We start from the raw sequence: 14244 nt of genomic DNA, 5'->3' as shown, positions 1-14244 counted from the left end.
TACTGCATCTAAAAATATTTGAAAAATCTGCCTATTTTCCATCTGTTGTATTTCTCAGAGGATAACTGAAAGTTCATGCAAAAGTTCATTGTAAGTTCAAATATGTCATATCAGGTCATTTACAGGGTAAAAGTTCACTGGGAGTTTATTAAAGACTGAAGTGGAAAAAGAATAAATATACTAATTGCAGCTATGTTATATTGCATTATGACCACTGCATTTTTAAGCTTCATAAATAAAAATTATAAATTTTAAAAGACCATGTGCAATGAATAATGGCAACAACAATGATTACAAGGAAGGGTCCTAAGATAGCACCCTTGGGGCTATTCTTACAGAAGAAGCTGTAGATGAATTTTGGTTGCTCTGATATTAAATTACAACAGTTGTCATATTTTACACTGTACTGAATAATTTGTTTACACTATTTAAATACAGTAATATAGAGATATAGAAAAAAGAGTGAAACATCAGAAATAATAAATGAATATCTGCTGAACAGAGATGATTTTTAATTTGCAGTTGCTAAGAATGCTATTTGAGAACACCATAGGAAGCCAAGAAAAATATGTATGATTTGGAAGAAAATTACTAAATCACTGAAAAAAATCTAAATCGAACAAATATTAGTCAATATTATTGGAATTGCTGAAGCAAAAATTAAGATTTTCTTTTGAGTAAAACCTTCACATTTTCTGAGAATGTTTAGAAAATAATTTTCAAGGAAAATAACAGTGAATATGTATATAAAATTTAGGACAAATTCTGGGTTCACAGAATAAAAACATTTTCTTTCTATAAAGTACTGGTACACATTAGAGTTCAGTACAAGGTTCCAAGTGGATTGAGTAAGGGTGCAGCCCATTGGTTCCCAATTTCTTCTGTCAAATGTGTGGCTCCAGCTTCACAATAGAACTTTAAATCTATAACTTGCTTCTTAAATTGAAAAGCACATTTGGTTCTCTCTATATGTCTATGTTCTCTTCATGATGTATTGTCAATTGGTTTTAATGGATCATAGCATTTATTCATTCATTCACTCAATAAGTGTTAATTTGGTATTTATTATTTACAAGATGCTGTACTAAGGATTATAAAAGACACAAAAATTAACCAGACAAAAGTTTTGTTTTCAAGAAGGCTACAGTAGAAGAAATATGAAATTTAAAAAAATATCAATAAGTAAATAACACAAAGTTGAAGTCATTCAGTGCCATGTGAGGGATGTAGGTAAATGATTTGGAAGTGGGTAGAAGACACTATTTCTAGTCAGCAAACTAATCTTGGAATTAATTGCTAGCTGAATACGTAATTAAGATGCTAATTTTTTGGTCAAATTGTTAAACATGAATTAAGAGCAAACTTTAAAAAAATCTCTTAACCACCTCATCTCAACTACCTTCTAATATATGCCATTGATCGCATCCCAGAATTGTCAAGTTATTTCCACATTTTGCTTAGAAAAGATGGTATTGGATTTGGAAACGATTACTCTTTTATTTGTTAAAAACATCTAGAAAGAGAGATAGAATGTAACATTTAAAAACAAAACCCTATTAGTAGTCACTGACCTGGAATTTCAGTAATAGAGACTTGAGAAATGTCACAAGTTACATCAGGTAAGAGGAAACGCTGCAGGTTGCCGATTTCATACACTAGCTGTTCAGCCACTGAACCGAAGGAGACTAACCCCCCCATGTCAGGGGGCTTGGACAGGATGAACTGTCCATCAGGAAAACATTGCAGTACAGGAAATCCTATATTGTGCCTAGGTGAAAAACAGGGAAACCTATGGTTTAGAGGAGTCAGGAGGAAAACCTAAGGAAAAGAGACTACATTGTACCAAACAATACTCTGATGAATATAATTATCCAAAACTCACTGTGCATTTTGCATATTCTATTTTTATATTTAATTTTATACCTTTCAAAATCACACAATGATTTATTAATGTGTGATAAGTAGTGAATACAGATGATATCTGGGGTTCAAAGAGAGAGAAATCATATTGAGAAGAATGGATGAAGATTTAGAATAGAAATTCAGACACTGTTTTTCAGAAGGTTTGGAAATGGTGTCTAGATCCTCTTGATGTGAGAGTGATGAGCACTCCAGCTGATGATATTCAAGGATAAGAAGTCAGGGAGAGCGAGACTACAGAAGCTGTGATGGCTAAAGAGGGCTACACGTCATGAGATTCCTGCCCAGTTGGATTTCTCTGGTCCCAGTGAGCCTCAGCCTAGCTTACTCCACTGGTGGCCAGCTGGGTTTCCCCTCCCTCCACTTACTGCTTGTCATAAACCCGAGCAGGTGGGACTTGGGCCTCAGCTTTCAAATAGCCTTTAATTTATAAAGTCAATCTTTTGTTCACTAAGAAATATAAGGCAATTAAAAGATGATAAATAAAAAGGAGAAATCCAGGGTAATTTAGAGATACAGACTGTAACCTTAGTTTGGTCCTAAAATGGTCATTTAGCAATGTTCAATATTGAACATGATCATTTTGAATAATAAGAAAAAGAGTCCTCTTTGATTCTGGGAGAAAAGAACATTTCATTGTGGTAGACAATAATATAACTTTAAAAGTCAAAGTGACAAGGTCATAGATAAAGAAATAATGAAAGCTGATGCATTTTATTTCAATATTTCTAAAATGTTTTGAAAGACAATAAAACAACATCTTTTTTTAAAAAAAAGATCTTTCAATGGCAAAACAAACCACCTTCTTAGATGGAAAGACATTATAATAAAAATGTCATTTCTACCAAATTTATACATGCAAAAGAAATCCAACTTGGAATCACATTCTTTAGATAAAAGACTATTAAGTTTCATGTGGAAGAATAAACTTAACATGTGCCAGAGAACAGCAAAACACTTCTTAAGAGGTAAGGTAGTGAAGAAGGACTTTGTGCATCAGATATTAGAACATTTTATCATGCACCAATACGTGAGTGTTTGTATATGCATTTACATCCACATATGATTATCTGAGGATTAATAAAAAGTATGAAAGAATGTATGTTAGGTCAGTAAAGTGATTACATGGGCAGAAGTTGTACAAAGAGCAAGAGAAAAGATTAGTGGGAAAATGGAGCCAAACAAAACATTTTAAAAAGGTGCATTAGGAAAAAACATAGGAAAAACACTCTTTGACATAAACCATAGCAAGATCTTTATTGACCCACCTCCTAGAGTAATGGAAATAAAAACAAAAATAAACATATGGAATCTAATGAAACTTCAAAGCTTTTGCACAAAAAAGGAAACCATAAACAAGACGAAAAGACAACCCTGAGAATGGGAGAAAATATTTGCAAATGAATCAACGGACAAAGGATTAATCTCCAAAATATATAAACAACTCATGCAGCTCATTATTAAAGAAACAAACAACCCAATCCAAAAACGGGTAGAAGACCTAAATAGACATTTCTCCAAAGAAGACATACAGATGGCCAAGAAGCACATGAAAAGCTGCTCAACATCACTAATTATTAGAGAAATGCAAATCAAAACTACAATGAGATGTCACTTCACACTAGTTAGAATGGGCATCATCAGCAAATCTACAAGCAACAAATGCTGGAGAGGGTGTGGAGAAAAGGGCACCCTCTTGCACTGTTGGTGGGAATGTAAATTGATACAGCCACTATGGAGAACAGTATGGAAGTTCCTTAAAAAACTAAAAATAGAATTACCATATGATCCAGCAATCCCACTACTGGGCGTATACCCAGAGAAAACCATAATTCAAAAAGACGCATACACCCCAATGTTCGTTGCAGCACTATTTACAATAGCCAGGTCATGGAAGCAACCTAAATGCCCATCAACAGATGACTGGATAAAGGAGATGTGGTACATATATACAATGGAATATTACTCAGCCATAAAAAGGAACGAAATTGGGTCATTTTTTGAGACGTGGGTGGATCTAGAGACTGTCATACAGAGTGAAGTAAGTCAGAAAGAGAAAAACAAATATCGTATATTAACGCATGCATGTGGAACCTTGAAAAATGGTACAGATGAACCGGTTTGCAGGGCAGAAGTTGAGACACAGATGTAGAGAACAAACGTATGGACACCAAGGGGGGAAAGCCACGGTGGGGAGGGGATGGTGGTGTGCTGAATTGGGCGATTGGGATTGACATGTATACACTGATGTGTATACAATTGATGACTAATAAGAACCTGCTGCATAAAAAAATAAATTAAATTAAATTAAAAAATTAAAAAAAAACTAATATTAAACTTTCTTTGGGTTATTTGTATGGAAATATGTTCATATAAATGTTTCAGACAGTACATGAAATTCCTAAAAATCTTATATGTTCTGGTATAATGTTATAAGTCATAATTTTAGTTATTATTTTAAAATGTATATCTCAGAAATAACTAAATTTCCTTGTCAATTGCATTATTATGAACTTTCATCAAATCTTTAACCGTGGTCATTTTTAAGTCTTTTGTCATTTACAGACAGTTCTGGGTGTACTCTGATGCTTTTGCAAAAAATGTTCCTATAAAAGGGTTTCATCTTCAAGGAATTCATGGAAAAGACTCTGACAAGCACAGGTTTCTGGTAACTGACTATACTGCTGAACTGAATGAATAAGCATTTTCAGAACTCTAATGGAAAACTGATGAATTCATAAAAGTGCTAACAAAAGATCAAGATGAAAATAAAATTAATTACATGGGACTGAGTGAACTGAAAAAAAAAAAAAGTAAGTTATCAGTTTGTTACAGAATATGAATGAGCATAATAAAGGACACAACTTGAAAATGAAGTTTATTTTCTTGTTTATAATATCTGAGTCTAAAAAGCTATAAAATATATTAAAATCTTAGCAAAGTTTAACCAAAAAAAAAAAATTATTTTTTGTTGTTTTGTTTAAAAACAAACAAACAAAAAAAACATACGTTAAGAATCAATTTCCCCTTTGTCTTTCATGATTATAAAAGGTCAAATAATTTTTTCTGTAAATAGTAATTAACTTTGAATAATTTTATTAGAATTTGTATGTTTCAATTTTTATAAAACTTAAAAAAAAAAGCTGCATTAAAGCAAGCAGGTAGGATAAGACCACATTTACTCATTTATGATAAATACTGTGTGTGTATCTATCTATTTAGATCTATCTATCTACCTAGAGAGATGTAACATTTTTAACTGTTAGAGAAGGAAAGAAAGACGATTCCAAGGAAGAAGGAAAGATGAGAAAATGGCTGGGAAATGGCTGGCCACGGGCAGGGGCAGACCACGAGCTGAACTGTCTTCCTCGACCACTTGACCTCTTACTCTATGACACTCTCTAATCACAACTTCCTATCTTAGAAAGTATCTTCTTCTTCCCACTATCTCTGAATTTCCTGGTAAGAATTTAAACTGTATTCTCCCCAGGACTCATCTTTGCCCTCCTCCTTGCCCTCCCTGGTTTCCCAGATTTTCGGTCCCCTCCAAGCCACTCATCCCTCCCATGGCTTCAACATTGGGCTCTTACTGAATGTCATGTAAATCTCTATGTCTTTTCCTCACATTCCCCCAAGCTACTTTCAATTGCTTATATGTCCCACAGTTATCAAAAACTAAATGCAATACTGCTTCCACCTCTATTACTACCATTACCATCACTGCTACTACTGCTTCACTAATGTTAGTACCAATATTATTACTGTTTCCACTGGGTATCATTTATTAGTGTTTACTATGTGGCAGGAGCTGGACTCATTCTTGCCAACAGCAACCCATTTATTGTAATCTATTTTTTATCTTTTTTTTTTGGCTGCAGTGCGCGCCATGAGGGATCTTACTCTGACCAGGGATCAAACCCCATGTCCCCTGCAGTGGAGCACAGAGTCTTAACCACTGGACCGCCAGGGAAGTCCCATATAATCTTTACAACGTTATGAGTAGGTATTATTATCTTTATTTTATACTCGAGGAATTCAACAAGACCCAGGACTACATTATCATAATTGAGACATGCAACACACGTTCAGATAAAATCAAAGCATGCTTCTATTCTTGTGTTAATGTAATTTATCTTTTACTAGACTACAATATTTGATGAATACTGAAATGCAAAACAATAAAAGTGAACATTTTATTGAACTCTTATTATATATATTTTAGTGCTGTTCTAAGTGCTTTATATTTATTACTTTACTCACACCCCCTTTCATAATAACCTAATGAAAGTAGACATCACCATTGTCTTTATTCTGCAGGTGGGTGAATTGAGGCACATAAAGGCTGAGTAACTGGTTCCATCTCACAGAGCTAGTAGGTGGCAGAACCAGGATTCCAGGCAATAAGTCTTTAGAGTTTATGCTCTTTAATTGGTATTCTGTGCTAGGTGATGCAATTCTGATAAAACCATAGGAATGCAAAGATCCATGCCCTAAAAGAGTTTACAATCTGTTGAATAGATAAAACCAAGATGATAAAATCTAGGAGGCCATATTTCTGGCACTTCAATTCCTGTTTCACAGTTGGAAAGCTGTTGCACTGGCAACAAGAGGCATGGAGACCAATTAGAAGACTATAATAATAGTCTTCAGAATCTAGATAAGAAAACTGGCAAATCTGGATGAAATATGAAAGGAAGAAAATGAATGCTATTATGGGTTGAAAGTTGACCTTACTGGTGATTGGTGAGATAAGGGAGACCATGGAAGAGAACAAAGTTCACCAGAGCCCAGGCCAGTGGGAGAATGACCATATCACTGTCAGAAATGCACAAGTCTTAAATAGAGGATGATAAGTTTGAGGTAAGAGTAAAATTGTAAACAAAACCAAACCTATCCAGATATTTCTAGTGGAGTTGTGATGCAGGGCAACAGATGTAAACCTGGACGACATTTGTTGTCAAGTAAGGGTCAGAGCTGTAAAAGCAGATGATCATTCTGAGGGAGATAATACAGAGTGTAAGAGCAAAGGGCTGAGGACCATTTCCCATCAGTGTTAAAACCCTCACGTTTCTATTGTTTCCTACCAGCCTGGCATCAGATGACAGTCAAGGAGGAGGAGAAAGAATTAGAAAGAAGAGTGTGCAGCACAGGCCTGGCTCTAGACAAGGCTCAAAGGAAGAGTGGAGACAAGAGTGAACAGAGCCACTGTCTAAATGGAGCGGGGACTGGACTGTTGTCTAGAGACTCCTACTTGACACTGGAGGCAAAGACCTATGTACTGTAAGCCTCACATTGGTGAGCTGGCTCATGTTGTAGGGGCTTCTTAGAGTTGGGACCAAGAGCCTTCTGGTACTAAGAACAAAGCCCTGGATGGAATAGGGTGTTAGAAAAAGTGATTTACTAGCATATCCTGGTATTTCAAGATTCCACTATATTTAGTGTACTTAGTCCTTAAAGAGAGAGACTCTATTTCTAGATTAGGTGCTGTATTAGTTTCCTAAGGCAACCATAACAGAGTACCAAAAACTGGATGGCTTAAAGAAACATTTATTATCTCAGTTCTGGAGGCTGAAGTTTGAAATCAAGTCAACAATCAGGGGCCTGCTCTCTCTGATGGCTCTAGGGGACAGTCCTTCCTTGTTCTTTCCTAGCCCCTGATGGTTGCCAGCAATCTTTGGTGCTCCTTGGTTTGTAGACACATCACTCCAATCCTGTCCTCACATGGTGTTTTCCCTGTGTGTCTTCACATTGTCTTCCCTCTGTGTATGTCTTTATGTCCAAATTTCTACTTTTTTATAAGAACAAAAGTCCTATCGGATTACGGCCTACCCTAATGATCTCATTTGATTTGATTACTTCTGTAAAGACCTTATCTCCAAATAAGGTCACACTTTAAGGTACTGGGGATTAGAACCTCAACATTATCTTTGGGGGACACAATTCAACACTAAGAGGTACAAAGCTCAGCTTAATAATAAACTAAAGACCATAGTAATAGGAATATAAAAACATCATATATTATTGAGGGAAGTGTGATTTTTAAGAGGCCAAAAGGAATGCTCCTGAAACTTAGCTCTGAATCCTTATTAGATAATTATGGCTAGCATATAAAATTTGTCTGTGTTTCACAATAAAAATAAAAACAATACACAATACAAATTTTAAAAGTACAAATAAAAAAAAGCAATAATTAAATATGGTTAAATAAACAGATAATAAAATTTCTAACATGTAGATGTTATATGCTATCCTATAACCTTTATAATATATGGATTGCTTCCTACCAGTCTGGCACCAAATGTCAATCTGTGAATATTCCACCAGTACTCTGAATACCACATTCAATGAGCTGGGCTGCAAGACTGCAAAGCAAACAAAACCTGGCATTAATACGATGAGCAAAATTTTCAATACTTGTCCAAATATAAAATAATAGGTTATAAGTAAAGTTGGTTTTCAAGTAATTGTCATAAAAGTGGGAAAAATGTGATGATTTTACATGGGTGCCATTGTTTTGTTTGTTTGTTTTCCATAAAGTAAGTTAAAATGTAGAAAGGCTATCTTAGAATAATACAGTAGAAAAGACGCTGGTCTAAGAATCACAGAAACCTAGGCCAAGTGATAGACTTTAAGCAAAATGGGACTAATGCCTTACTGGTGTAGTTGTAAGAATTAACTGAGACAAAAATATGTGAAAGCACCAAGAACACTGAAAAATGCTTCAAAGTGTAAGTTATTATCAGATGAAATGTGACATTAAATTGTCATTATATTATAGAATAGGAGAGACAACATATAGAATATTACTATCATATTTGATATGTTAATGAACTAAAACGTATCTATAAATACATTGTTAAAACTCACTCTCCAAAAATCTGAAAGATCTGGGAAAGCTGCTTTTTTTTTTTTTTTTTTGAGTTGAGAGCTTTAATCAGCATGGTATAATAGAATTATTTGGGTTTTACTTATTTGGCCTGTGTGAATCCAGGCTCCATCACTTAACTGTCTCTGTAACTTTGGGCAAGTTATACAATCCTGTTGTATATCAATTTCTTCATCTCTCAAATGGGGATAACAATATCTGCCTAATAAATAAACTGTAAAAATAAAATATTTTGTGAAGTGCCTATCACATAGAATGTACTCAATAAACAATGGTTGTTTTGTTTCATAAAATTTCTTGAATCTTTGTATAAGACATTTCTTTAGCTTTAAAATTCTGCAGTATGTTCAGTTTAGGATGTATTTAGCATGACCTACCAGACACATATATTTTAATTTCTGTAAAGCTTAAGTTAATTTTATTGTTATATAGTCAAAAGAGTAAAATTACTACTATTATTATTAGTCTTAACTTCCAGCTGCTAATAAATCAAAGTCATTGCTTTTCCAACCAAACTATGAGAAAAAGCAGAAAAACTAATTATTTTATTTATAATACAACAATTTGTATATAAAATCTTTACATAAGTATGTGTTCAAGATAATTTATTCCCTACTTGATCTAAAATACAATTCAAGATTATTGTAATAGATTCAAATACAAAATTATATGGAGAAACTAACAAAAACCTTTCACAAAGACTTGAAATAGAAATTTCACTCTGTACAAGACAGAATAAACTGGACCAAATTTACACTACTGCCTGAAACAACTAAAAAAACAGACAAAATATATGAAACAGTTTTCAAGACACTGGACATCAGGCAACAAATAAAATGTAAAACAAAAGAGATGGGCCTATAATTGCATTTCCAGGCCATGTGTTGGGAAGGGGAACCCAGGTGGAGCCAGGCAGGTTCCCTGAGTGCCTGGAACTGAGAGACCAGGGAGGTCAAGGTGACTAGAGTTCCCAGGATAGATTACCATAGAGGAGAAAGCTGTACAGATAGACAACTCCAGAGAGCTGTGCAGGGTCCCTTTCGAGTATCTGGCAGAGAGCTAGCAGCACATGGGTGTGAAGAAGCTTCCCTCGTCTGGGACTAGTGCCTATTCTCACTAGCCAGACTGAAAAATCCCATAATTCATAGGAAAAGTGGTAGAGCACTTATAAGGGCCTTGCCTCAATAGTGGAAAATAACCAGTCCTAGACTAAATGCTGCTCTGGTCCCATATAACAAATACTAAAAGCAAGACCAAAAAGGATCAAATAATTTCAAAGTAACATCATATTTTGAGACAAAGCTCAAAAATATTTACAGGAATATGAAAATCCAGCAACAAACAAGATAAAATTCACAATGTCTGACGTCCAATCTAAAATTACCAGGCGGGGGTCTGGGCAAGATGGTGGAAGAGTAAGACGCGGAGATCACCTTCCTTCCCACAGATACATTAGAAATACATCTACACGTGGAACCGCTCCTACAGAACACCCACTGAACGCTGGCAGAAGACCTCAGACTTCCCAAAAGGCAAGAAACTCCCGACGTACCTGGGTAGGGCAAAAGAAAGAAGAAAAAAGAGAGACAAAAGAATAAGGACAGGACCTGCACCAGTGGGAGGGGCTGTGAAGGAGGAAAGGTTTCCACACACTAGGAAGCCCCTTCATGGGCGGAGACTGCGGGTGGCAGAGGGGGGAAGCTTCAGAGCCACGGAGGAGAACGCAGCAACAGGGGTGCGGAGGGCAAAGCGGAGAGATTCCCGCACAGAGGATCGGCGCCTAGCAGCACTCACCAGCCCGAGAGGCTTGTCTGCTCACCCACCGGGACGGGTGGGGGCTGGGAGCTGAGGCTCCGGCTTTGTATATCGGATGCCAGGGAGGGGACTGGCATTGGCGGCGTGAACACAGCCTGAAGGGGTTAGCGCACCACAGCTAGCTGGGAGGGAATCCGGGAAAAAGTCTGCAGCTGCCGAAGAGGCAAGAGACTTTTTCTTGCCTCTTTGTTTTGCGGTGCGCAAGGAGAGGGGATTCAGAGCGCCGCCTAAACGAGTTCCAGAGACTGGTGTGAGCCTCGGCTATCAGCGCGGACCCCAGAGACAGGCATGAGACGCTAAGGCTGCTGCTGCCGCCACCAAGATGCCTGTGTGCGAGCACAGGTCACTATCCACACCGCCCCCCCCCGGGAGCCTGTGCAGCCCGCCACTGCCAGGCTCCCGTGATCCAGGGACAACTTCCCCGGGAGAATGCACGGCGCGCCTCAGGCTGCTGCAATGTTACGCCAGCCTCTGCCGCTGCAGGCTCGCCCCGCATCCATACCCTTCCCTCCCCCTGCCTGAGTGAGCCAGAGCCCCCAAAGCAGCTGCTCCTTTAACCCCATCCTGTGTGAGCAAAGAACAGACGCCATCAGGTGACCTACATGTGGAGGCGGGTGCAAATCCAAAGCTGAGCCCCGGGAGCTGTACGAACAAAGAAGAGAAAGGGAAATTTCTCCCAGCAGCCTCAGAAGCAGCGGATTAAGCTCCACAAACAGAATCATCACAAATTCAGGAGGTGGACTTTGGGAGCAGGATATATTAATTTTTCCCCTTTTCCTCTTTTTGTGAGTGTATATGTGTATGCTTTTGGGTGAGATTTTGTCTGTATAGCTTTGCTTTCACCATTTGTCCTAGGGTTCAGTCTGTCCGTTTTTTTTTTTTTTACTTAAAAAGTTTTTTTCTCAATAAATTTTTCCTTAATAATTTTTTCCTTATTTTTTATTTTAAAATACTAAAAAAAAATTTTTTCTTAATAATTTTTTTTACTTTTTATTTTAAAAAATAAAAAAAAATTTTCTTAATAAATTTTTTCTTAATAAATTTTTTATGTTATTTTAAAATTTTTTTAAAAAATTTTTTCTTAATAAATTTTTTCTTCATTTTTTCTTATTTTTATTATAAAATATTAAAAAATTTTTCTTAATAAAATTTTTCTTAATATTTTTCTTATTTTTACTATAAAAAATTAATAAATTTATTTTTAAAAAGTAAAAGAAATTTTTTCTTAATAAATTTTTTCTTAATTTTTTTCTTATTTTTTATTATAATAACTTTATTTTATTTTATTTTATCCTCTTTCTTTCTATTTTTTCTCCCTTTTATTCTGAGCTTGTGGATGAAAGGCTCTTGGTGTTCCAGCCAGGCATCAGGGCTGTGCCTCTCAGGTGTGAGAGCCAACTTCAGTACACTGGTTCACAAGAGACCTCCCAGCTCCACGTAATGTCAAATGGCAAAAATTTCTCAGAGATATCCATCTCAACATCAAGACCCAGCTTCACTCAACGACCAGCAAGCTACAGTGCTGGACACCCTATGCCAAACAACTAGCAAGACAGGAACACAATCCCATCCATTAGAGAGAGGTTGCCTAAAATCATAATAAGGCCACAGACACCCCAAAGCACACCACCAGACATAGACCTGCCCACGAGAAAGACAAGATCCAGCCTCATCAACCAGAACACAGGCACTAGTTCCCTCCACCAGGAAGCCTACACAATCCACTGAACCAACCTTAGCCACTGGGGACAGATACCCAAAACAACGGGAACTATGAACCTGCAGCCTGTGAAAAGGAGACCCCAAACACAGTAAGATAAGCAAAATGAGAAGACACAAAAACACACAGCAGATGAAGGAGCAGGGTCAAAACACACCAGACCAAACAAATGAAGAGGAAATAGGCAGTCTACCTGAAAAAGAATTCAGAATAATGATAGTAAAGATGATCCAAAATCTTGGAAATAGAATAGAAAAAATGCAAGAAACATTTAGCAAGGACGTAGAAGAACTAAAGAGGAACCAAGCAATGATGAAAAACACAATAAATGAAATTTAATATACTCTAGAAGGGATCAATTGCAGAATAACTGAGGCAGAAGAACGGGTAAGTGACCTGGAAGATAAAATAGTGGAAATAACTACTGCAGAGCAGAATAAAGAAAAAAGAATGAAAAGAATAGAGGACAGTCTCAGAGACCTCTGGGACAACATTAAATGCACCAACATTCGAATTATAGGGGTCCCAGAAGAAGAAGAGAAAAAGAAAGGGACTGAGAAAATATTTGAAGAGATTATAGTTGAAAACTTCCCCAATATGGGAAAGGAAATAGTTAATCAAGTCCTGGAAGCACAGAGAGTCCCATACAGGATAAATCGAAGGAGAAACACGCCAAGACACATATTAATCAAACTATCAAAAATTAAATATAAAGAAAACATATTAAAAGCAGCAAGGGAAAAACAACAAATAACACACAGAGGAATCTCCATAAGGTTAACAGCTGATCTTTCAGGAGAAACTCTGCAAGCCAGAGGGAGTGGCAGGTTATACTTAAAGTGATGAAGGAGAAAAACCTACAACCAAGGTTACTCTACCCAGCAAGGATCTCATTCATATTTGATGGAGAAATTAAAACCTTTACAGACAAGCAAAAGCTGAGAGAGTTCAGCACCACCAAACCAGCTTTACAACAAATGCTAAAGGAATTTCTCTAGGCAAGACACAAGAGAAGGAAAACACCTACAATAACAAACCCAAAACATTTAAGAAAATGGGAATAGGAACATACATATCAATAATTACCTTAAATTTAAATGGATTAAATGCTCTCACCAAAAGACACAGACTGGCTGAATGGATACAAAAACAAGACCCGTATATATGCTGTCTACAAGAGACCCACTTCACACCTAGGGACACATACAGAGTGAAAGTGAGGGGATGGAAAAAGATATTCCATGCAAATGGAAATCAAAAGAAAGCTGGAGTAGCAAATCTCATATCAGACAAAGTAGACTTTAAAATAAAGACTATTACAAGAGACAAAGAAGGACACTATATAATGATCAAGGGATCGATCCAAGAAGAAGGTATAACAATTGTAAATATTTATGCACCCAACATAGGAGCACCTCTATACATAAGGCAAATACTAACAGCCATAAAAGGGGAAATTGACAGTAACACAATCATAGTAGGGGACTTTAACACCCCACTTTCACCAACGGACAGATCATCCAAAATGAAAATAAATAAGGAAACACAAGCTTTAAATGATACATTAAACAAGATGGACTTAATTGATATTTATAGGACATTCCACCCAAAAACAACAGAATACACATTTTTCTCAAGTGCTCATGGAACATTCTCCAGGATAGATCATATCTTGGGTCACAAATCAAGCCTTGGTAAATTTAAGAAAATTGAAATCGTATCAAGTATCTTTTCCGACCACCATGCTATGAGACTAGATATCAATTACAGGAAAAGATCTGTAAAAAATACAAACACATGGAGGCTACACAATACACTATTTAATAACGAAGTGATCAATGAAGAAATCAGAGGGGAAATAAAAAAATACTTAGAAACAAATGACAATGGAGACACGATGACC

This window comes from Balaenoptera acutorostrata, chromosome 5 (assembly GCF_949987535.1).
Source record: "Balaenoptera acutorostrata chromosome 5, mBalAcu1.1, whole genome shotgun sequence".
Taxonomy (NCBI): Eukaryota; Metazoa; Chordata; class Mammalia; order Artiodactyla; family Balaenopteridae; genus Balaenoptera; species Balaenoptera acutorostrata.
Note: the sequence above shows the minus strand (reverse complement) of the source record.